The following is a 25,682-nucleotide window of genomic DNA, read 5'->3' as shown; positions in this document are numbered from 1 at the left end:
GTGTGTGTTACCTAACTCTAGGATTACATGATTATGTATAATTGTTTTTTTTTTTAACTCTAAAGCAATCAGTGTGGTTAAACTGAGGTGTTATGTAATTTAGAATAGCATTCCTCTTAGATACCAGGAGTATCTAAAATCCCACTGGTCAGAGACATTCTTATTTGTTGAAAATTTTTTAATAACTTTGAAAATGAGCATTTAAACTGTTGGGACTCTTGGTTGGAAACGAATAGGCTACAGTCTAACCTTGGTACAGGTGAGACTTTGGGCACACCAGAACTCTGTGGATGTTTGTCTATAACAACACTCCTGTTAGGATCAAGGGCCTTGCATTAAGCTACCGGTAGAACGTATTTGGTGTCCAAAGTATCCACGTTAATAGAATTACATTGTTAGGGAGGTTTTTTTTGTTTTGAGAGCAGAAAAAAATATGTTTATAAATTTGATGATACTGTGGTGTAGCAGTGATTAACTAGATTTTTAACTATTTTGAAACAAAATCTGTAATGCTAGGAAAAGGTAGAGGATGGTTTCTACAGAGAGCTTTTCACTCTTGCTTAGGTGTAACACAGGTGAATTATGCAACTCTGAATTTCATACTCATATTATAAATCAAGGTTGAAGAGTACTGGAAAATAAGAACAGGGTACTGAGTTCTTTCCCAAGAACTGAAAATGGTAATGAAGAACAGTTCTGATGAATATTTATGTAAAGGAGACATATTCCTACCATATCTTCATTTAAAGAAAAAAAAAAACCTGGAAGAACTTGAATGCTGGCTGCTTAGTGACTGGATGACCTGTCACTTGAACCTGACTGGTGGGTATCACAGCTGACTCTAAGTTATCACCACTACAAACATCGATAACTGTCCTGCCATTCTGCTGTATCATGCTGTCAACTGCCATCTCAGGCTGTAGAAATATGGATGGCAGGGGTTACTGTGATGAAACTACAGTCATAAACATTGATATCTGTCCTGTGCTGGCCCAAACTCCTTCCTTTCCAGGAAGTATATGGTGCTGGTCCCTTCCCAGCTCCTCACTGAGACCCCTGAGAAAATCTGCCTCCATCTATACCATCTGAATGAGACGGTGACAGTCAGAGCCACCTTGCAGTCCAGCTGGGGAAACAGAAGCCTGTTCAATGAGCTTGTGGTCAACAAGGACTTGTTCCGCTGTGTTTCCTTTACTGTGAGTACCAGAAACCTGTTCTGATTTGTTTATACATACATGTACATATGTGTGTTGATATGCATCTATAATACACATACAGATTTCTAAAAAAGATCACTCTAGAAACATATCTGTGACTTCATGACAGTAGAAACTTGGAAATTTACCCAATAAAAAAATACCATAGATTATCACACCCCAAAATGGGAAGAGCCAATTCTTGTGCATATGCTACTTTCCCAATGAATTTTCTCCAAAGTTTAACCACCCAGAGAAAGAGACACTTTTCCACTGTATAGTACATTTTGCTAGTGAGTCACAAACTTTCAAGTAACACTCAGCTAATAAGGTCCACAATTCTTCTGAATAAGTGTTAGTTTCTTGTTCAGGGCCTATCCTCAAGACACAGTATCTACCACCACTAATATGTTATCTCCTAATTTCTACCACCATTAATGTATTGTCTTTCCCTCTACATCAGTTTCAGAGTTGGAGCTAATTTTCAATCAAGACCATATTTACTCCATAAAAATGACTGTTTTTATTGCTTCCATTGAATCACATACAATAGTGTGTTTTCTTTTCATACTTATTTATGACTCCTTTTTCCTGCACATCACATTTAAAGAAAAAATTGATGGAACCCATCTCCTTCCTGTGATGTGGAAGGAGATGAAGTAAAAAAGGAAATCTAAGAGCTGCATAGGGTCAGACGGTGAAGTGTCTTGTCTTCCTCTCTTTCTCAGCTCCCCAGACTTTCCCTTTCTGAGGAGAAGGTGTCCCTCTCTGTCCACATCAAAGGGCCAACACATGAATTCAGCAAAAAGATGGTGGTGCTGGTGAAGAACAAAGAAAGCGTTGTCTTTCTCCAGACAGACAAACCAGTGTACAAGCCAGGACAGTCAGGTATGAAGCTGCAGAGTGGGCAAAGGTTTTAAGATGCCGTCCTGAACATGCCAAGAGAAGACTGAGTCTCTGGGCCTCACTAGAAAATTCTCTCTCTCTTTTTTTCCAGTCAAATTTAGGGTTGTCTCTGTGGATAAAAATCTACACCCCCTGAGTGAGTTGGTGAGTCTCTTACAAGTGGGTATTGGTGGGTTCATCAAGACAAAATGCTACTTCAATATTCTAATTTCCAGCCCCTCAGTTTAGTTTTCTAAACTGAGTTAATCTTGTTTTATTCTGATCTTTTACCTATTTACACCTGTTCTCAGTTAAAACTGGCCATTCTATGTCTTCCCTACATGTGAAAGTTCTTATTTTTCAGTCCATTCCTGGTTAAGTATCTCTGGATTTTCTTTATACTTCATGGAGACTTTCATTGCACAGAACTTTTGAGCTTGATGGTGTTTTCCAGTCATTTCTTTCATAGTTTTTGTTACTTTGTGCCATCCTGAAGAAATCCATTCCTAGTATTGCAGGAATATGTCTCACATTGTCTGTATCATTTTTATTACTTAGTTTTAAACACTTGGGTCCTTCCTTAAATAAACTCTTTTAAGAATAAAATTGCAAAAAAATGCATTTTACAGTCACTTGTCCTCTGCTGTTAGGCTAGTTGTGGGTATCTCTGGCATTTGCCCTCTACTACATATAGAAGCTTCTCTGATGAAGGATGAAAAATGGTTTAAACTATTACTATAAATCAGTAGCAGTTGGCTTAATGCTATGTCCTTTAGCAGCACAATCATAGTGGGTTATCCCCTGGGGCCTATGGCATGTCTAGCCACAGGCTCTTGTGAGGCCAAGTGTGGGTTTCATCTTAAACCAGTCAGAGAGTGGTTAGTTACTTCCATCACATTTGTGCTGCTATTGCACTGTGGGCACGTCTTCCCAGGCCCGTGGTTCTCATAGTTACAGGGTTCACTGCTGGGTAAGATTGGTGATTATTTTCCTCTTCTGGTACCATGCCTACACCTTCCCGCTCTATGAAAGCTAGCCAGTAGAGATGATGGTTCCAGTCCGTACCAGCTTGGCTGTAGAATGAGAAAGCCTAAATTGGTTATCAAAATCACATCCTCTCCTCCAAAGGCACAGAGATAATTGTGTCAGAGAGGGAGGAAAAAGTATACGAGCCAGGTGTTGTATTGTACATTTATATTTACTATTGATATATCTTTTAGTAAAGCTTCGGTTAATCCTAAGCAGCTGTATATCCAAATCACCACACAGAGACTAGAATTTATTTAGTGAACCTAGAACACAATGCCAGGCAATAGTTATTCCATCCTAAACCTTCAAGCCCTCATAGTTTCCTACCATTTAGATTTCCCACATTATACTTTATTTAGTGATATCTTAGGTCTAGTTCATTTCTCCATGTCGTTCCAAGACCTCTCCTTCAGCCTGTGCTCTCCCAGCTTATCCCCTCTCCCAGCTCTTGCTCCTCTCCACTCCTCCTCTGCCTCCCACTCCTTCCTGTCCTCTGGCTCCTTCCCTCTCCCTCCTATTCCTTCCTTTCCATTGCTCAATATTATGGCCGTTTGTTGTTGTTGTTGTTTTATGTTGGCATGTTTACACAAAGTTGTGACAGGTGATGCTTAGAATAAGTATCACAATGCAATGTCCAGATTGAAACCAGAGAGTCGGGAGAGAGATTCAGCATTTGAATTAACAAGGGTAAGGTGTATACATTCCAAAAGAACATTATACCAACAGCCAGAGATGAATACAGTAAGAGCCAGAATAAATACCAGGGAACAGTCCTCTAAACACGGCATGGCAGCTGCACATTTGTACTTAAACTTGTGTTAGCATGCACAAGCACATGCACTATCAAGCCCGACCAAAGCCTAGCATGGAGAGGGGAGATGTACATGAAGCCCCACTCCTAGCTGAGGAGTTCTTGTTAGCTGACAGCTACTGGGAGAAAGTTGGTTGTCTTTAAGAGGGCAGACACTGGTAAGTCAACCATATTCTAGCAGTAGTCCACACATCCAAGAATAAATGGGCAGTTCAAATGAAATTAATGGGTGAAAAAAAAAAAGAAAATAGAGAACCCTAAGTCAGATGAGTAGGGAAGGGAGGTAGATCTGGTACAAGTTGGGGGAGTGTTGACTATCATCTTAAAGCACTGCACAAAATCTCAAAGAACTAGTTAAAAAATAAACAAAATAATTATCCACTTAACTTAACTTGTTCTGTGTTAATAACAAATTACTATAGACACCATTTGTTGGAAAGTCTAAACATTCTATTCATCCCAATAATCTGTTGTGTAATTCTACCAAGGATGTTTTTCTATTTTCTACTATTATTCTTTTCTCACACAGACCCAACTGCAGCCTCCTTGTCTTCCATTCATCCAAGTCTCTCCCCGAAACTCCCTCCTCCTCCAGAACTATTTCCCATCAGAAAAGAGCAGCCAGTCCAGTGATAGCAGCTGAACACAGCACAACAAGATGCAATAAGAATAGGCCCGGGGGGGGGGGGGGTGGGGGGTGGGGGAGGGAGCCAAGATGGCGGCGCAGGGAGAGCACCGCGTTTGAGAAGCACTCGCCGTGCAGAGAACAGGAGACTGAACTCTGGGCCCTGAAACTACATCAATCGTGTTTCCCAGGTGAGAGGAGGCTCCCACGGTGTGGGAATTGGTCGGGTCCACTCACGGCTACCCAGCCAGAACCCAGAAGAAATCCCGGGTAACGCGGGCTTTGTGCCTCTGGGCTGGAGCCGCAAGCTTCCGTGTCCCAATCACTTTCCCAGGCTGATCCGTGAGCACAAGGGTGCCTGAGGCTGGGAGTCCCAGCCACGGGGGGACCCCACTGGGAAGCAAATTTGCCAGACTGATCACGGGTCACCCAGTCTATCCCCGGAAGGTCGCTAGGACGGCGGGTACCCACCGCCAACACAACTGAGCTCCTGCCTCGCAGAGATCTGCGCGCTCAGCTCAGCGGTACAGACAAGCTGTGCGCCCCAGTACAACAGGGACTGGGAACCCCTGTCCAGAGAGGACCCCACAGGGAAGGAAGAAACCGTGCTGCTGGGGTCACCTAGGGACAGTCTAGCAGCCTGCAGATCGCAGACAGGTGAGTACACCCAGCCATCACAGATCTGGGCCCAAACAGGGAGCACAGAGTGATCAGAAACTCAGCTCCCGCAGACTAGCAGGCAGCCAGCTCCACCACGCTCCACCAGCCCAGAGGCCTGCATTGTACCAAATACACCTTACAGGCAGAACTGTGCGCCCCAAGACACCAGAGCAGTACTCACCCGCCACAAATTACCTCTTGGGTTCTGGAGCACAGAGCCCCAACCTCAGACCTACAAAAGACCGGGAACCCTGAAATCAACCCCCCAGATACTGCTCCAAGGGGCAACCAGTTATCCCTAACAAAACTGACCAAACCACGGGACACACAGGTTACAGCAGTTGATCACTAAATTTATAGCAAGAAACCCAGAAGGAGGGCAACTGTCTCCAGGACTTCTCCCAGTGAGAGGAGAGCCCTCTCGACTAATCAGGACCACAGTTCCTACCCAGGTCTCTAGGCCTGAGGTGAGCTGTAGCAACTCCTGAAAAACACCGGACATCCAGTGACTATACCCAAAAAGCTGGAAAGGCTTCCTTCAGGAAAAACCATCTTCCTGCCAAAGGGATTCTCTCCACTACAAGAGTCCAGGAACAACCAGAAACTAAATTCAAACAACTAAGATAGCCCAATGGGTAGAGGACAGCGTAAAAGTCCAACCAACAAAAGCCAGAGCAATATGGCATCTCCAGAACCCAGTTATCCAGGGGCAAATAGCCCTAGACACTCCAGCATAAATGAAATTCAAGGAGATGACCTAACATCTATGCTCATGAAGAAGATAACAGAGGAAACAAATAAAATACGAAAAGAATTAGAGAAAGATAAAAACAAACAGATCATGGCTATCTGTAAAGAAATGGAGGAAATTAAAGACAAGGAGATTATGGCCATCCATGAAGAAATAGGGGAAGCTGCAGCCAAACAGTCTGTGGCCTTTAGAGAGGAAATGCTTAAATCACTGAATGAAATAAAAGAAACAGTGGATTGTTCAAACAAACAGCTGAAGGAATTGACGGAAAAACATGAAAATACAGTCAGACAGGGGAAGGAAACCAACAAAATAGCTCAAGACCTGAAGATAGAATTGGAGAAATTAAAAAAAACACAAATGGAAGAAATTGTGGAGAGAAAGAACTTAGGGAAGAAAGCAGGAACTACAGAGGTTAGCATAACCAATAGGATACAAGAAATGGAAGAAAGAATCTCAGGTGTGGAAGATACAATGGAAGAAATAGATGTATCTGTCAAAGAAAATGTTAAATCTAAAAAAATTCGTGACACAGACTGTCCAAGAAATTCAAGACAACATAAAAAGACAAAACCTAAGAATAATAGGAATAGAGGAAAAAGAAGATTCCCTGCACCAAGGCCCAGAAAATATTTTCAACAAAATCAGTGAAGAAAATTTCCCCAACTTAAAGGAGAGACCAATAAGAATACAAGAGGCCTATAGAACACCCAATAAATTAGACCAGAAAAGAAAATCCTCCCGCCACATAATAATCAAAACTGTAAGTATAAAGAACAAAGAAAAAATACTAAAAGCTGCAAGAGAAAAAGGCCAAGTAACATATAATGGCAAACCCATTAGAATCACACCTGACTTTTCAACAGAGACTATGAAAGCCAGAAGGGCCTGGACTGATATCAAGTAGACCCTAAGAGAACACAGATGTCAGCCCAGGCTACTATACCCTGCAAAACTCTCAGTCCTCATAGACGGAGAAAACAAGATATTCAATGACAAAAACAAATTTCAACAATACCTACAAACAAATCCAGCATTACAGAAGACACTGGAAGGGAAAATACAACCCAAGAAAGCTAGCTACATTCAAGAAAACACAGAAAATAAATAACCCCACTACAGTAAAACAAAAAGCAACCAAGCACAAAACCGTATGACCACAGCCAACATCAAATTCAAAGGATCTAACAGCCACTGGTCATTAATCTCTCTCAATATCAATGGACTTAATTCTCCAATAAAAAGACACAGACTAACAGAATGGATGCGTAAACAAAACCCACCAATCTGTTGTATACAGGAAACACACCTAAGTCACAAAGATAGACATTACCTGAGGGTAAAGGGATGGAAGATGGCTTTTCAAGCAAATAGACCCAAGAAGCAAGCAGGAGTAGCCATTCTAATATCTGATAAAATAGTCTTTCAACCAAAATTAATCAAAAGAGATGGGGAAGGACACTTCATACTCATCAAGGGAAAATTCCACCAAGAAGACATCACAATCCTGAACATCTATGCCCCAAATACAAGGGCACCCACATTTGTGAAAGAAACATTGATAAAACTTAAACCACACATAGATCCGCACACACTAATAGTGGGAGACTTCAACACCCCACTCTCAACAAAGGACAGGTCAACTAAACAGAAATTAAACAAAGAAACAATGTCTCTGACAGAGGTCATGAATCAAATGGACCTAACAGACATTTACAGAACCTTACACCCAAACACAAAAGAATTTACCTTCTTCTCAGCACCTCATGGAACCTTCTCCAAAATAGACCACATAGTTGGTCACAAAGCAAGCCTCAACAGATACAAGAAGATTGAAATAATCCCTTGTATCCTGTCTGATCACCATGGAATAATGCTGGACCTCAGTAACAACAAAAATAGCAAAAAGCCTACACATACATGGAAACTGAACGACTTGCTACTAAAAGACAGGGTCAGGGAAGAAATAAAGAAAGAAATTAAAATCTTCCTAGAACTCAATGAAAATGAAGACACAACATACCCAAACTTGTGGGACACAATGAAAGCAGTGCTAAGAGGAAAGTTCATAGCGCTAAGTGCCTTCAAGAAGAAATTTGAGACAGCGCATTCAAGCAACTTAATGGCCCACTTAAAAACCCTAGAAAAAGAAGAAGCAGACACACCAAGAAGGAGCAGACGGCTGGAAATAATCAAACTCAGGGCTGAAATGAATCAATTAGAAACAAATAAAACAATTCAAAGAATCAATGAAACCAAGAGCTGGTTCTTTGAGAAAATCAACAAGATAGACAAACCCTTAGCCAAGCTAACTAAAAGGCAGCAAGACACCATCCAAATCAACAAAATCAGAAATGAAAAGGGGGACATGACTACAGACACTGAGGAAATCCAAGCAATCATTAGGACTTACTTCAAAAGTCTATATGCAACAAAATTTGAAAATTTAAATGAAATGGACAATTTTCTTGATCGATTCCACTTACCAAAGCTAAATCAGGACCAGGTAAATCAATTAAATAGTCCTATATCTCCCAAGGAAATAGAAGTAGTCATCGAAAGTCTCCCATCCAAAAAAAAGCCCAGGACCAGATGGTTTCAGTGCAGAATTCTACCAAACATTCAAAAAAGAGCTAACTCCAGTTCTCTTCAAACTATTCCACAAAATCAAAACAGAAGCAACATTACCAAACTCATTCTATGAAGCCACAGTCACCTTGGTACCTAAACCTCACAAAGACCCAACAAAAAAAGAGAACTTCAGGCCAATCTCCCTTATGAACATTGATGCAAAAATACTCAACAAAATACTCGCAAACCGAATACAAGAACACATCAAAGATATCATCCACCATGACCAAGTAGGCTTCATCCCAGGTATTCAGGGGTGGTTCAATATACGGAAATCCATCAATGTGATCCACCATATTAACAAACTGAAAGAAAAAAACCACATGATAATCTCCCTAGATGCTGAAAAAGCATTTGACAAAATCCAACACCCATTCATGTTTAAAGTCTTGGAGAGATCAGGGATATAAGGCACATATCTAAACATAGTAAAGGCGACATACAGCAAGCCTATAGCCAACATCAAACTGAATGGAGAAAAACTTAAAGCAATCCCACTGAAATCAGGGACAAGACAAGGCTGCCCACTCCATATCTCTTCAACATAGTGCTGGAAGTCCTTGCTAGAGCAATAAGACAGTTGAAGGAGATCAAGGGGATACAAATTGGAAAGGAAAAAGTCAAATTATCACTATTTGCAGATGATATGATAGTATACGTGAATGACCCCAAAAACTCTACCAGGGAACTCCTACAGCTGATAAACACCTTCAGCAAAGTGGCCGGATACAAAATTAACTCAAAAAAATCAGTAACCCTCCTATATACAAAAGACAAAAGGTTTTTATGGTATCCAACCATGCTTGGGGAGAATGTCCTGCTTCAATGGCTGTAAAGGCCTGAATGATCATGGCTGCATCACACTGTTGTGAGACTCTAATCTTGCATATATACCACAGGCAAACCAAGGAGACCAACACCAGAAGGCCTGCTAACGCTCCCATGCCCGCCCATTCCTTCAGATGATTCATGGCTGCAGCAATCCATGTTGATAATCCTGTGGCTAGTCCTGCGTCCACTCCGGTAGAATTTACTGTGATAATGGCCACTCTCAGCTGCTCCATCGTAGTATCGAACGGGGTCCGAGGAGGATTGTTCAATGTTCCTGAATAAACTGCATTGAAAAAAAAAAAAAAAGACAAAAGGGCTGAGAAAGAAATTAGGGAAACAACACCCTTCACAATAGCCACAAATGACATAAGGTACCTCGGAGTAACCCTAACCAAGGAAGTCAAAGACTTATATGAAAAAAATTTCAAGTCTCTGAAGAAAGAATTAGAAGAAGATATGAGAAGATGGAAAGATCTCCCATGTTCATGGCTTGGCAGGATTAACAGTAAAAATGGCCATTTTACCAAAAGCAATCTACAGATTCAATGCAATTCCCATCAAATTACCAACACAATTCTTTACAGACCTGGAAAGAAAAATTCTCAACTTTATATAGAATAACAAGAAACCCAGAATTGCTAAAACAATCCTCTACAATAAAAGATCTTCTGGAGGTATCTCCATCCCTGATCTTAAGTTGTACTATAGAGCAACAGTTTTAAAAACTGCATGGTACTGGCATAATAACAGAATAGTGGATCAATGGAACCGAACAGAGGACCCAGAAATAAACCCACACACTTATGGACACCTGATCTTTGACAAAGGCGCCAAAACCATACAATGGAAAAAAGATAGCATCTTCAACAAATGGTGCTGGTCCAACTGGATGTCTACATGTAGAAAAATGAAAATAGATCCATACTTATCACCCTGCACAAAACTGAAGTCCAAGTGGATCAAAGACCTCAACATAAAACCTGACACATTAAATCGGCTAGAAAAAAAAGTGGGGAATACCCTAGAACTCATTGGTACAGGAGAAAACTTCCTGAACAGAACACCAACAGCACAGGCTCTAAGAGCAACAATCAATGAATGGGACCTCATGAAACTGAAAAGCTTCTGCAAAGCAAAGGAGACCATCACCAAAACAAAGCGCCTGCCTACAGATTGGGAAAGAATCTTCACCAACCCTTTATCTGACAGAGGACTCATATCCAGTATATATAAAGAACTAAAGAAGCTGAAAAGCAGCAAACCAAGTAATCCACTTAAAAAATGGGGAACAGAGCTAAACAGAGAATTCTCTGTAGAGGAATACCGAATGACAGAGAAGCACTTAAAGAAATGCTCAACCTCACTAGCCATTAGGGAAATAAAAACCAAAACAACCCTGAGATTTCACCTTACACCCATGAGAATGACCAAGATCAAAAACTCAAGTGACAACACATGCTGGAGAGGTTGTGGAGATAGGGGAACCCTTCTCCACTGCTGGTGGGAATGTAAACTTGTACAACCACTCTGGAAATCAATCTGGCGGTTTCTCAGACAACTAGAAATAGTTCTTCCCCATGATCCAGCCATACCACTCCTAGGCATATGTCCAAAAGAGGCTCAAGTACACAAAAAGAACATTTGCTCAACCATGTTTGTAGCAGCTTTATTTGTAATAGCCAGAAGCTGGAAACAACCCAGAAGACCCTCAACTGAAGAATGGATGCAGAAATTGTGGTACATCTACACAATGGAATATTACACAGCAATGAAAAATAAGGAAATCATGAAATTTGCAGGTAAATGGTGGGATCTGGAAAGATCATCCTGAGTGAGTTGTCCCAGAAGCAAAAAGACACACATGGTATATACTCACTCATATAGACATACAACATAGGACAAACCCACTATAACCTGTGCATCTAAAGAAACTAAGCAAGAGAGAGGACCCTAACAAAAATGTCCAATCCCCATCCAGAAAGGCAAAGAGGATGGACATCAGAAGAAGAAGAAAACAGGAAACAACCTAGGAACCTACCACAGAGGGCCTCTGAAACCCTCTGCCCTACAGACTATCAATGCAGATGCTGAGCCTGATGGGCAACTGTTGGGCAGAGGGAAGGGAATTTTATGTAAGAACTGGGAAATAGTAAGAGCTGGAGAGGACAGGGTCTCCACAAGGAGAGCAACAGAACAAGAAAATTTGAACACAGGGAACTTCCCAGAGACTCATACTCCAACCAAGGTCTATTCTTGGAGATAACCCAGAACCCCTGCACAGATGTAGCCCAGGGCAGTTCAGAGTCCAATTGGGTTACATAGTAATGTGAAGAGGGACTGCCTCTGACATAATCTGATTGGCCTGCTCTTTGATCACCTCCCCCTGGGGGGGGAGCAGCCTTACCAGGCCATAGTAGAGGACAATGCAGCCACTTTTGATGTGAACTGATGGACTAAGATCAGAAAGGAGAGGAGAACCTACCCTATCAGTGGACTTGGGGAGTGGCATGCATGCAGAGGGAGGAGGGTGGGAGGGGCTTATGAGGGGATGCAGAATGAATAAAGCGTAATTGAGGAAAAATTAAAAAAAAGGGGGAAATAATTTAAGAACCTTAAATGACTTTCAAAAGTCGAGCAAAACATGGAGTTAGTCAATTTACATGGAGCATGTCTCGCCCCTGGGGGCAATGGTCTCCTGAACCTACTCAGACCTCGGACACCACCACTGCTAGTTCTAGAACTGATGCAAGATGTTCCAATGAGGGGGTTAAGGCTTCTCATAACATTTCCTATAAGCCCACACCTGTTTGTCTATATCCCCCTTTTTTATTCATTATTAGCCAGATAGAGCCAAGTAATTGTGGTGATGATACTTGCTTTTTTGCCCAAAGCTGGAATGCTAGTGAATTTAGGTATGCCCTGGTTACTCACATGCCTTGCTGGGTTCCTATGCCCGTTGATGCCCCTCACGCTATGACTCTCTTCAGACAGAAAAGGGATCTTGGAACTACAGCCACCATTGTTACTGCCGTCTCATTGGCGGCTGTTGGAACTACCACCGTGGCATTAGCCATGAGTCAACTGTGCAGACTGCTCAGACCCTGAATAATCTTTTAGCCAATGTAGTTCATGCCTTAGATGTACTAAAAGGAATTAATGCTCAACTAAAAGGAGGCTTGATGGTGTTCAATCAGAGGATTGACCTCGTGCAGGAGTAAATTGATACCCTATGGCAAATGGCTCAACCGAGCTGTCAATGAAAGTATGCTGGACTTTGTGTCACTAGCATACAACATGAGATTTTTTCCTGTTCTGCAAATCTGTCTAAAGAATTGTCTAGCTATATTTTAGGTAATTGGACTGGAGAATTCGATACTACGATGGAGCAGCTGAGAGTGGCCATTATCACAGTAAATTCTACCAGAGTGGATGCAGGACTAGCCACAGGATTATCACCATGGATTGCTGCAGCCATGAATCATCTGAAGGAATGGGCGGGCATGGGAGCGTTAGCAGGCCTTCTGGTGTTGGTCTCCTTGGTTTGCCTGTGGTATATATGCAAGATTAGAGTCTCACAACAGCGTAATGCAGCCATGATCATTCAGGCCTTTACAGCCATTGAAGCAGGACAGTCTCCCCAAGCATGGTTGGCTACCATAAAAAGCTAAAATGTTATGCTCAGGATGCGAGGCTAAGCACTGCACTCAGGGTCAGCCGCTTTCGACCCATAGAAGAGCAAGTCTGATTGCATGCGGGTTGATGCCCCAGGTCCCGCCTCTGAGAAAAAGGTATCGGACGGGTCTGATGCTCTTTGGGTGGATGACACCTAAATGAACATCGGTACAAAGTCCCAATTTATTTCTAATATCAGAGATCAGACCTCTACTCTTGCCTGATGCGTCTAAAACAAAAAGGGAGAACTGTAGAGAGCTGCGTAATGCCGCGCCTTAAAGATGGAGCTGGTTTCCGCCTTCCACCTTCTTGATGGTGAGTGCTCTCTGTTACAAACAACTCCACATTTGGCTAAGGCTGAGGATCTGGCTTGCTTCCATGTATGTGGACCTATCTGCATTGTCCACGTGGCACGCTGGGGTTGGCTACCCAGAGGCTACTTAAGCTGCGGGCTGGCTCTCCCCAGGGTCCGATGATTGTTCAAGGTTCCTGAATAAACTACATTGAAAAAAAAAAAGAATAGGCCCATGCCCTCATATCAAAGCTGAGTAAGACAACCCCATAAAAGGAAAGGGATCCCAAGAGCAGGCAAAAGAGTCTGAGCCATCCTGTTATCCAGCTTCTCATTCCTGGCCACACAGGCAATATGGGGCATGGGCTCCCTCTCGTGGTTTGGGCCCAGTCCCACCTCTGAGAGCCTTGACTGGTCACAGAAGATGGCCTTTCAGGTGTCAAATCCTCCATTGCTAGGAGTCCTCAGTGAGGTCACTTTAATAGGTTAAGGGAGTTTCCACTACAATAGATTTCCACACTGGACCCAAAATGCCTCCTATTCCCACCATCTCTCTCCATACTCTCTCTTCTTTCCTCCCTCCCCTGCTTGATCCTTTCTGCCTCCACTCTCACCCCACTCAAAATATTCATTCTATTTTCCTTTCCTAGGGAAATCCCTGCCCCCCCCCCAAAAAAACCCTCCTTGTTACACAGACTCTGTGTGTCTGTGGATGATAGTGTGATTGTGCTTTATTTTACAGCTAAAATCCACTTGTAAGTGAGTACATATCATGTTTGTCTTTCTGGGTTTGGTTAAAGATCCAGCCATTCAGCTCAGAAAGACAAACGGGATGGACAGAAAAATCAGGAAGCAGGACAGGAACCTAACACAGAAGGCCTATGAAAGACTCTACCCAGCAGTGTATCAAAGCAGATGCTGAGACTCAAAACCAAACTTAGGGCAGAGTGCAGGGAATCTTATGAAACAGTGGAGAGAGATATTAAGACCTGGAGAGGACAGGAACTCCAACCAAGGACCGTTTGAACTCCTGCTCAGATGTAGCCCATGACAGCTCAGTATCCAAGTGAAAATTTAATTCACAGATTTGCTTACTTTGAAATGTCGAGTGACTGGTTTATTTTTTTTTTAAACATGATTTCACTAGTAATCCTGGCTAGCTGGAACTCTCTATATAGCCCAGGCTGGCCTTGATTCATAGAGCTCAGCCTGCCTCTGCCTCCTGAATGCTGGTATTGAAGTATATTCCATTATGCCTACCTGGCTCAAGTGATATTTTCACAGCCTGTTAAGAGAACAACTGCCTCTTTCTTTCTTGCTTCATCCTGATCTTATAAAATTCATACTGCAGTTTGCATCCTCTTCCTCTTCTTCAGAACCTAAAGATGATAGTGAGAGCAGGAAAGAGAAGAAGAATCTAAGTGCCAGTTAGTTCAGAGGGTCAGGAAACAAGGCACACAGTGAGAGATCAGCAGAAAATGGAAAATGGAGGGTACCTAGTGTCCTGGACCCAGGTCACATTGGAAATAGTGTTTAAACTTATGTTTCTTAATGGGTTTATAGAGCAATAAGTTTCTACATAGCTTTCCTATAGATCCTTAGTTTTGGTTAACTCTCCCACCTTCTCCTCTCTTCTCTTCCATCCACACATCATTCATGCTTAAGTCCACCTGTGTTTTGATATCACCTCCATCAAGCATCTCTCCTACCTTGAGGAATTTCCCACCCCAGTGACCCTCTTCTTTCCTTGTTTCCAGGGGTACTCCAGGTCAAACACATAACTCTAATTGTCTGCAGTGATGAACCACAAATAAGAAAGAACACATAGCAGTTGTCTTTCTGAGCCTGGCTTACAAGTATAATTTTTTCAAGTTTCATCCATTTGCCTGAAAATTTTGTGATGTCATTTTTCTAGCTGAATAGACCTTCATCGTGTACACCTGTACCACACTTTCACCATCCATTGTCATGATCTATCTTTCCGTACTTTCAGAAACCAGTCCTATGTCACTAAATCTCCCTTACAACTGCCTTATCAGCTGCGAGAAATGGCTGTGTTCTTTAAACTTGTGGTCAAGTTTAAATGAGCCTAAAATAAGCCTGCCTCTGCAGACAGCTCAGTTACAACAGAATCTTAAATGACCTTGTCAGCATCTGTCTTTACTGTGTAGACTTCATCCAATCATTCAAAACCATGTCTCCTGCAAAACCTCTGAACATGCCCCTCTTGGCTTGGTCAGCATCAATTCTCCTTTGAAGCAAGAGCACCTATTGAGGCCTTTCTTCCTTTATATTACTCTGGCAACAGTCAGGCATCTGTTAAATTTCTTCAAAAGGTACATTGAGAACACATACTAATCCCTTTATAGCCCATTAGATGAGGAATGGGAAGCCAGTGCCTTGCCCAGGACACCCCTAAGTTATACATTAGGATTGCATATATGTTAAAATTTATTAATATTTAATATTGATTTATATTTTAGTAAAGCAGCAGTTACTTCCTAAACAGCTATATAGCCAAATAACCACACAGAGAGAATAGGATTTATTTACTTATTTTATTAGCCTAATGTGACATGCTCTGCAATAATTACTCCATCCCAAGACTCCAAGCTAGCAGAGCTTTCTCCCATTCAGATTTACCAAATTTTACTTGCTTTTTTTTTTTTATCATATCCTAAGTCTAGTTGATTTTCTTGATGTTTATTGGTCCTCTTCCAACAGATCTATTCTCTCTGCCTGACTTTTCTCTTCCCCTCATCACACCAGGATGTCCCACACTATTCTCTGTACTGCGCAGCATTGGCAAGTTGACTTTTATTGTCAATACAGAGAACAGTGACATGTTTACACAAACTTGAGACAGGAGATGCTTAGAATTAATGTCACATTGCAATGTCTAGATTGAAAGCAGATAGTAGGGTAGAGAAATCAGCATTTGAGTGAACAAGGGTAACCTGGACATAAGAACATTATGCCAATATATATTTAAAACTAATAACTCCAGTTCACACTGTAAATATCCTCATTTAAACAGTGAACTTATAATCTCCAGACTGTAAACACTCAGGGTGTGTCTCACAGCACATCAGAGAAATCTTCCTGATAATGTCCCACAGTTCCATTTCTCACAGTCCCTATTGATTGAGTGATTTGTATGATTCAGCTAGTTCTAGAACATATACTTAAAAATTCTCCATGGTGGTTCATTGGCTTACAACTAACTTTGTAATGGTGATTACGTCCATCCATTCTAACTGAAACTACCATGCTAAGAACCAGTCTATAAATGTATGGAATCTGCTATCTGTGTGAAATTTCTAGATCATTGGTTCCCAAACTTCCTAATGCTGTGATCATTTAATAGACTTCCTCATGTTGTGGTGATCCACAACCATAAAATTATTTTCTTTGCTACTTCATACCTATAATTTTGCTACTGATATGAATCCTAATGTTTTGGAGTCAGGTTTGCCAAAGGGGTCACCGCCCTCTGTTCTGAATTAACACTGCTTTCCCTTTTGTTTCAGTTTCCTGTGGTTTACATTGAGGTAAGAAGCTTCAGTGTTCATATTCAGAGAGAACTCAATCCACTGAAAGTACCTTGATGCTGGGGTGTTGTAGAACTACTGTGGGTCAGCAGCCTTCTGCCATTCAAGATAACTGGTTGGTCATGTCCCCCCTTTCCTTTATTTCCCTCTCCCCCCAGAAGAATATTAGCAGGCTCCCAAATGCTTCCACCATGAGCACAGTGGTCTTAGATGTGTTGTTGTTCTTCATACTTTATTGACTTAGAAAACCTGCAACCTGTTTCACAGGATCCAAAAACGAACCGAATTATGCAGCGGCAGAATATCAACACAGAGAACGGGCTTAAGCAACTGTCCTTCAGTCTGTCTCTGGAGCCCATTCTGGGCTCCTACAAGATAGTGATACAAAAACAATCGGGAGAGAAGAAAGAGCACTCCTTCACCGTGGATGAATTTGGTATGCTTTTGAAGGCCACAAAAGGAAAGCCGATGTCATAAGTTTCTACTTATCACAGGATGAATTCTTTTGAACAAACTGAGGTCCTAATGTGCAAGGCTGGGGTTCATCTCAATGAAGCTAAGGCTATCCACCTAGCAACATGGAACTTCCAACAAGTTCTGGGATTTCAGGAGCAAATTACTGTGTTTCTCTTATTTAAGTAGATACCACAGTGATTTGAAAGACATGATATAATCTATTACCACTCACTGTTCTAACTTTACATGGAGGGTGGACATACCTTGATAATGTGAAATCACCAATAATGTGCAGAGACTGATCATTCAAGCAGCTAGAAAAGTAAATTTCCACCAGAATTTCCTTCTTTTTCCCAACAATGCTTCCCAGATTTGAAGTTCAAGTAAAGGTCCCAAAGGCCACCTCTGTGCAAGATGAAAAAATAAATGTGACGGCATGTGCAGTGTGAGTTATATCTTTAAATTCTTCTAACTTTAAGGATGTACTTGGGCACGGAATCACCTGGGACAATGTCTCATTGTAGAATATGTAGAAATGTGAAGGCCATGTCCTTCCCACCTAGAATGGCCCCTGTGGTGTTCCTTACTGAGCATCACTTCCTGCTCAGTCACTCACTGCATATGTTGCTGATGCTACTTCTCATAACACCAATGATAAAATCAGTTGTATGAGGCAGTAAAGAGTCCTGCTCTTTGGAGACAGAAAGGTACCTAAGAAGAAACAGTGACCCGTGTAAAGAGAACACAGACACTAAATTATGGCTCCCAATCTGACTCCACCTCCAGCCACTGCAACCCAAGTTTAATTATAAAACATCTGGGTTTTCTACTTGCATTTCAGTACCTCATAAATAAGGATCTTGTACTACAGCAACTAAAACTGCTATTTCAGTCTGGGATCCCAGGAAGTCAAAGCCCTGGAGAAATTTGCAATTGTGCCCAAATCAGACAGAAGAAGCACACCTTAGCTCACATTGCTTGTCCTTAAAATAATCAGGCCTAGAAAAAATGATAAGAAAGAAGGCAAAAGACTGAGGTTTGCAAAAATAGTAATTTTCCCATGTTCCCATTCATCTCAGCTCCATCAGTTTAGGATCCTGATTTGGTTACTTAATCTTTATAGAACAACAAGAGGGGGTGGGAGAAAGCATGTCTCCAAAAGGTTCTTAACGGGCCTAAATTCTTAATATATATAGTTAGAAAGTGTCAAGTGGTAATAATGGGCCATATTTGCTGTCATTACAAAACTAGACAGAATCAGTTTCAAGTTGTCAGTGTGAACTATGGGTGGGAAGACAGTGAGTCTCTGCTTCAGAAACACTCTTGGCGTGTGTGCATTTATCTTGTGACAGATATATCTATGGGAAGCCTGTCCCAGGACATGCGAAGATAAGAATATGCCGTAAATATACGTACTTTGAGAGAGAGACTAGATGCAAAGGAGTCAATTACCAGGTGAGTGAAAACTGTTCACAGGCCTATTTTTAATATCCAGGTTAACTAACACGGCAATGCATGCAGCACAGCTGAGAGGAAATGCATAACCAGGCATTGAAAGAGGATATTCTGGACCTCGGGGTGTAGCTCAGTGATGGAACACCAGCCAGGCATGTGTGCACTTCCCAGCAGCCCCTCACTGACAGAAGTGATAGTCCTAGGACCTACTATAATTAAAGGGTTATTTCAACAACTTGAGCTGACCACCAAATTTATTTTTGTGTAAATCATTGTACAAAATGGGAGGTTTATGACATTTTCATACATGAGAATCACGTATTTTAACCATATTCCCCTGTCCTCATGCCTCCTCTCCTCTCTGTATCCTCACTCCAATATGGGCTTCTCTTCCTATATAGCGCCCTCTATTTTCATGCCTCATAAACTGTTCTTTGAAAGTATATTTTAATTGGCACATATGAAATGTAAGTAAATTGTGAAAAACAATGGGCTTTCTTGGAATATATTCAATCATGTGTATCATATACTTGATCACCTCATTCATTACCTACCGTATTCTCTCCAACGCTCCTCCTGCCAGACTCTTCCTCTTCCCAAAGGGAACAACTTCCATTTTGCCATCGTTTTGTTTTGTTTTACCCTCACATATGACAGGAAACATGCACCTTCGTGTGTCTGTGTCTGGTAAATCTGGTGAAAGGTGATCATCTCTGTGCCCATAAATTCTCCTCTTCAGTTCTGATTACCCATTCATCAGCTGATGGGCTGGCTTGTTTGTGAATCACAGAGATGACAGGCGTGCTTGTGAACAGGTGTGGGGATGCTGACCTAGGTTTAGTTTTCGTATTCCCCACAGCTGACCTTGTGGTACTTTGACCTCTCCTTTTCTGAGGAGCTTCTATACTATGTTATAGTCTCACCCACAGCACATGAGGTGTGCAGAGGTTGGTCCTGAGCTCACAGATAAGCATTAGAGAAACCAGGAATCTCAAACACTCCGGGTGTTCTCCTCAACGGAGGAGATGTAGACCTGTTTACCACCCAAAAGGCTGGGGATGGATGTAGGTAACACCCTGGTAATCTCTGTCTGTAGGGCCAGACCACACCCAAATCTACCCAGACTCACCCTCTAGACCTTCCTCCTGAGCACTGCATCTCAGTCAGTACAACCTTCCTTATGGGAGTTGGCACTTGCAATTTGCAACAGCCTGGGAGACCTCTGTGCTACCTGCAGGGACAGGCCACTCCTGACTCCCACAGACCTTTACATTCATCTCAGTCATTCTCAGCAGTCATTCTCAGTAGCTGTAGCTCTTGATCTAGGAGTGGGGCTCTGAGCAATTTCCCCATTTCACCACCTTGGCAGGTTAACTGGTTCTACCATTATGTCAGTCTAGTTCAGGCAACCACATTATTGAGAATGTTATGGGTGTTTTTCCTGTTGTGTCTGAAAGACACTATTTTTGCAACCGGCTTTCTGGTCTTTTATAATCTTTCTGATCCTTGTTTCATGATTTTCCCTGATCCTTCAAGGTTGGGGTTTTTGTGGAAGTGCATCCGTTGGGGCTGCACATATCATAGGCAATGCTCTGCATTTTGATGCTTGTGGATCTCTATAACGGTCTCTATCTGTTGAAAAATAAGTCTTTGATAAGGTGAGACCTACACCTATCTTTAAGTATAATGGCTAACTTCTGTAATATAGTTAAGAACCTATAGCTTCAGGAGAACTGGTGGCAGCTGTGGTTGTCCTCCACAGTTTCTCTGACTGTCAACATTGTCCATTTCTTCTTGGTTTAATAGTTGTGCTTTGGGTAGACATAGAAATCTGTCCATTTTGTTTTAGGTTTTCTAAATTCATTCAATACAGGTTTTTTAGTGTTCCCATAAAATATTCCAAATTCCGTTAATGTCTCTGTAATGTTTCCCTGTAATTTTTGATTCTGTTAATTTTGTGGTCCCTCCTTCCTTCTTTCTTTTTCTTTCTATACTTCTTTCTTTCTTTCTTTCTTTCTTTCTTTCTTTCTTTCTTTCTTTCTTTCTTCTTTTAGTTAATTGAGCCAAAGTTCTCTTGATCTTATCTCCTCAAATAACCATCTCTTAGACTCATTGTTCCTTTGTATTCTTTATTTCTGTTTCACTAATTGAGCTATGAGTTTGGTTTGACCTTTCTTTTTTTCCAACTCCTTGACTTGTAACATTAAGACATTTATTTGTGTTATTTCTTTTCTTTTCTTTTTACCATCATTCAGGACTCTAAATATCCCACTTGGGACGGCTTTGAATGTGTTCCAGAAGTTTTGCTATATTGTGTTCTAATTTTCATTTAATTCATGATTTTTAAATTTTTTATTTTGTTCTTCTTTGTTTCATTTTAATATTCAATTGTGTGTTGCTTAATTTCTATGAATTTATATAACATTGGAAATTCTTTTGCTGTTGATTTTAGCCTTTGTTGCTTTGTGGTCACTTAGGACACACTAGGTTATTCTAATTTTTCTGTATTTATTCAGATTTGTTTTGTGTCCCATTATGTGGTCTATTTTAGAGAAACTTTCGTTCATTACTTCAAAGACCAAAATTGTTTGGTGTTTAGGTGGTACTTAAAGATATCATTTAGGTCCATTTGGTGTATGATGTCACTTAATTTTGATGACATTCTGTAGTTATTTTTATTGTTTGTTCAAGTGGCCTATTGGAGAAATTACGGTATAGAAATCAACTATAATTACTGACTTCGGTTTCATTTGCATCTTGAAATCCAGTGGTATGCTTTTTATGAATGTGTGTGTACTAAAGTTTGATTCATATATATTTATAATTGTGGTGTCTTCTCAGTAAATTGTTCCCTTGATCAGAACAAAGTGTTCTTTATCTCATCTGATTAATTTTTTTTAAATCAGTTTTGTCAGATGTTAGAATAGCAAATTCTGCTTGCTTTGTGGTCATTTGCTTTGAATGCTTTTTCTATCCTTTCCCAAAGATAGGTGGTGCCTATCTTTGAAGGTAAAATGAGTTTCTTGCAATCAAAAAGACTGATTTTGTTTCTTAACCAATTCAGCTATCCTAGATATCTTTTGAATTGAGGTCAATAATATTTAAAATTATCATTGAAACATGTATTTTGATTACCCTCATTTTGTTGTTGTTGTTGTTGCTATTTATATTTAATCCTATTTTATGTTTCAGTAATTGCAGTTTTTTTTCTATAGCATCTTAGCTATGCTTATTCCTGTCTTCAGTTCAAAGTATTGTTTCTAGTATTCTCTATAAGGCTGGTTTGGTGGACATGGATTTTTTTAGCCTGCTTATAGTCTTGCAATTTTGTCTGTTTTAGGAACTTTTTGAGCCTTGTGAGTTGTTTACATCCTCAGCTTTATAAGTTTTTTATATTTCCTGAGTCTTAGTGAGCCTCCTTCCACATGGAATGTTTAATTCAGTTGAAATTTCTATACAACATTCTGAAAGTTATTATTTTTGCCCAGATGATCAATTAATGAGTTTGTAGTACTAAAGTCACCCATTATTATTGCCTCTGGATCTGTCAGTCTTTTACTTTGTAGTTCTTTTTTATGAGGTTGGATGTACTAACATGTTTACTCCATATTCTTTTTTGTTTGATTTTTTATTCCTTTCATTCATTTGTAGTGTGGTTTTTATTTCTTGTCATAATTTTGGACTGGTCTATTTTATCAAATCTTAGTATTGATACTCCTTCCTCTTCTCAGCTTGAATGTTCCTAATCTATCCCTTTCTATCCTTTCATTTGTGTATGTGTGTGTGTTGTTGTTGTTTTTCTGTAGTCTAATTAGCTAGACGTGCTTCTTAAAGAGGTAAAATCACTCCTCACCCCCCAAGGGACGAGCAGTTCTGCTAGGTCATAGAGGAGGACTTCATAGCCAGCCCTGAAGAGACCTGATAAAAAAAAAGGCCAGACGAAAGGGGAGGAGGTCCTCCCCCAATCCATAGACTTGGAAGGGGCAGGGAGAACCTGAGGGAGTGAGGGTGGGATTGGGAGGGAATAAGGGAGGGGAATACAGCTGGGATACAGAGTTAATAAAATGTAACTAATAATAACAAACAATAAAAAAGAGAAAAAATACATTAATTAAAAGCAAAAAAAGAGTTAAAATCATTTATATTTAGGATTATTGTTAATTATTTGCTTATTCCTATGATTTTATTGCATGTTCTGATGCTATTTATCTTAGTATCTTAGTAGTAGAAATAGATTAATACTAATACTAACTGAAGACACTAATAATATAAGCTGAGGCCCATGCTTATAGTCAGAATGCCATGCTGTACAGCAGTAAGGACTCGTTTGTCTGAAAGAAGTTCTTACATGCGAGTTTGAGTTGACCTTCAATGTGACTTGCCTCATTACCTTGTTTTTCTCGTGCATATCAGCTAGACAAAAATGGCTGCATCACACAAGAAGAAAACATCACTGTGTTCCAATTAAAGGAAAAATATTATGGCATGGAGCATCTTCATGTGAATGCAAATGTTATAGAAGAAGGGACAGGTATGTAAGTAAACAAAAAATATAGAAAATAAAGCTGTGAAAATTGACACCTGTTCACATAAAGGTGGAGGTTTGAAGGAAGTAGAAAAAGGATGTAGAAAGCAAGCAACTGCCTAACTGGATTTTCAGGATTCGAGTTCAGTGGATCTGGAACAACTAAAATTGAAAGAACCACAACCAAACTTGTATTTGTAAAAGTGGACTCACACTTTAGACCTGGGATTCCATTCCTTATGAAAGTAAAGTGCTTTTGGTTCACAGATGCTTGAGCTGTATGTTGGTTCCTCAACCTAGGGCATTCTGCTCAATGTTAAACTTGTCTGACATCACTGGTTGCAAAACAAGATGTGTAACTTATTGGGAGAGCTTGTATTTCACACACTTAAGTTCATGACTTCAATTCTTAGAACTAAACTGAAGACTTAGACAGGCTATCAAGAAGCCCAGAATCTAAAACATAGGTAGCATAATTTTATTTTTAAAACTATGGACTTGACAACTGTAAACCCTATGATGTCACTGTGTTTCAATGATGAAGCCACATGTGCTACATATTCGTGATAAATCCATGCTCTCCATTAGCCTTGGGTTCCCAACAACTGTATCTTGTGATTGTGTCAAAGCATCTACTTTATTCCACACTGGCTCTGTCAATGGTTTCTTATGACTAACAGGTATCTACAAAACATCTACAAAGCATTTATTATTGAGCTAAGAATATGATACCTTCGGCCCCTGTGCTTTAACAGCACAGTAAGTTCTACTGGAGTAGATCTCAAAGTGTTAGATTTGTGTAAAGCAATGTTTTACATGCTGAATTAGTTAGTGCAAGTTTTGGGATATTTATAGAATACCGAAACAGGATTTTTTCTTATAGTCTGTATAGTTTTACCCTTCCTGGACTATACTTTTCTTTCTTGTTCAATTTAGGTTCGCTTAGTGGATGTCCAGGACGTTCCTCTCCCAAACGAACAAGTCTTCATTAAATCACATGAAGCTGGGAACACCAATGCTGCTATCACTGATCAAGACGGCCTGGCAGAATTCTCCATCAACACCACCAGCATTGAGTATGAATCCCTCACTATCAAAGTAAGTCAAAGATAAGGGCATAAGACACAAAGTGAGGCTGTGTAACAGTTTTGATTCAATAATGTGTCCCATAATGAAAAAAAAATATTCTGAGCCAAACTTTTGTATTTCAGGGCAGAACAGAAAGGGTTTCTGATCATTAATGAAAGTATGAGCACACGTTGTGAACAGATTCTTCTTAACACAACGTTTTCCATTGTCTTATTTTTTTACTTTATTTCCTTTTTATATATCACAAATCAGGACCTTCAAGCCAAAATGTTTAAAAGTCTGTTTTTATCTATTCAAGAAAGGATTGGTGTTGTGTGTCCTCAAATTAATTAACTAAATAATTGTGCCCATTTTCTAAAATAAGAGACATTCATTTATTGTGTAACTAAATATGATTGACATCACACTATTTTGTGCTTTACTCACACACACACACACACACACAGAGGGAGACAGAGAGACAGAGAGAGACAGAGTGATTCAGGAAACTCTAGCAATGCAATGCGGAAATACAAAAACATAGGAGATTGCAATCTGAAGTCAACTGGGACTAGACAATGATTCCCTCTGTATATCAGAGCTTAGTCAGATACGTCAACAGGGGGAGCCATTTGAAGAGAACCCAACTACATGACTTCCTCCCAGAGGTCTCTGAGGCCCTTCAGTCTTTCCCCCTAGCTGGCTCAGCAGGCCCCTCTCTGAGAACCACTGTGGGTATAAGAATTCCAATGGTGTCTTACACACATTTGTGGCTACAAATTTAAATGGTGGAAATTATAATCTAGCTTCTGGAAGAAGTTGAAAACATGTCCCTTTGCAAACAGCAGATGGACCTAGAAGTAAGGATTGAAACTTGGTGTGTGGCTTTGGGTGGAGGAAGAAAAGAGCAGTGTGGCATTTGCTAGGAGGTCAGGCAGGGTCACATTGGTCAGATGGCTTCCGTTTGGGAGCTTTCTCTATGCTCAGAGGCTTAGGGTCATTTAAGATGTCAAGCTTTACCACCTCCAACCCTTCACCTCAACACAACATGTGCACAGGTATATGGGTAAACACACACACTTGAAAGCACTCACTCGAAAGCACTCACTCATGCACACATGCACTGAGAGGGTTTCTCTGGTGTAAGGAGAAACTCAGTCAGAATAGGTGCAGCTGGCAAGATCAAATCACATAGCTCATCCTGTCCTTACTTAACCACCCCCCACGTAGGCACATACACAGAC

The 25,682-nt window shown here is 40.7% G+C and overlaps 1 pseudogene; it reads left to right on the top strand.

Annotated features, from left to right (window-relative positions):
• The first annotated feature begins 999 nt into the window (after window positions 1–999).
• The window catches only part of LOC110541636 (murinoglobulin-1-like), a 62,479-nt pseudogene continuing 37,796 nt past the window's right edge, over window positions 1,000–25,682 (top strand).

This window comes from Meriones unguiculatus, chromosome 5 (genome assembly GCF_030254825.1).
Source record: "Meriones unguiculatus strain TT.TT164.6M chromosome 5, Bangor_MerUng_6.1, whole genome shotgun sequence".
NCBI lineage: Eukaryota > Metazoa > Chordata > Mammalia > Rodentia > Muridae > Meriones > Meriones unguiculatus.
This window is presented reverse-complemented; position numbering and strand designations above follow the sequence as displayed.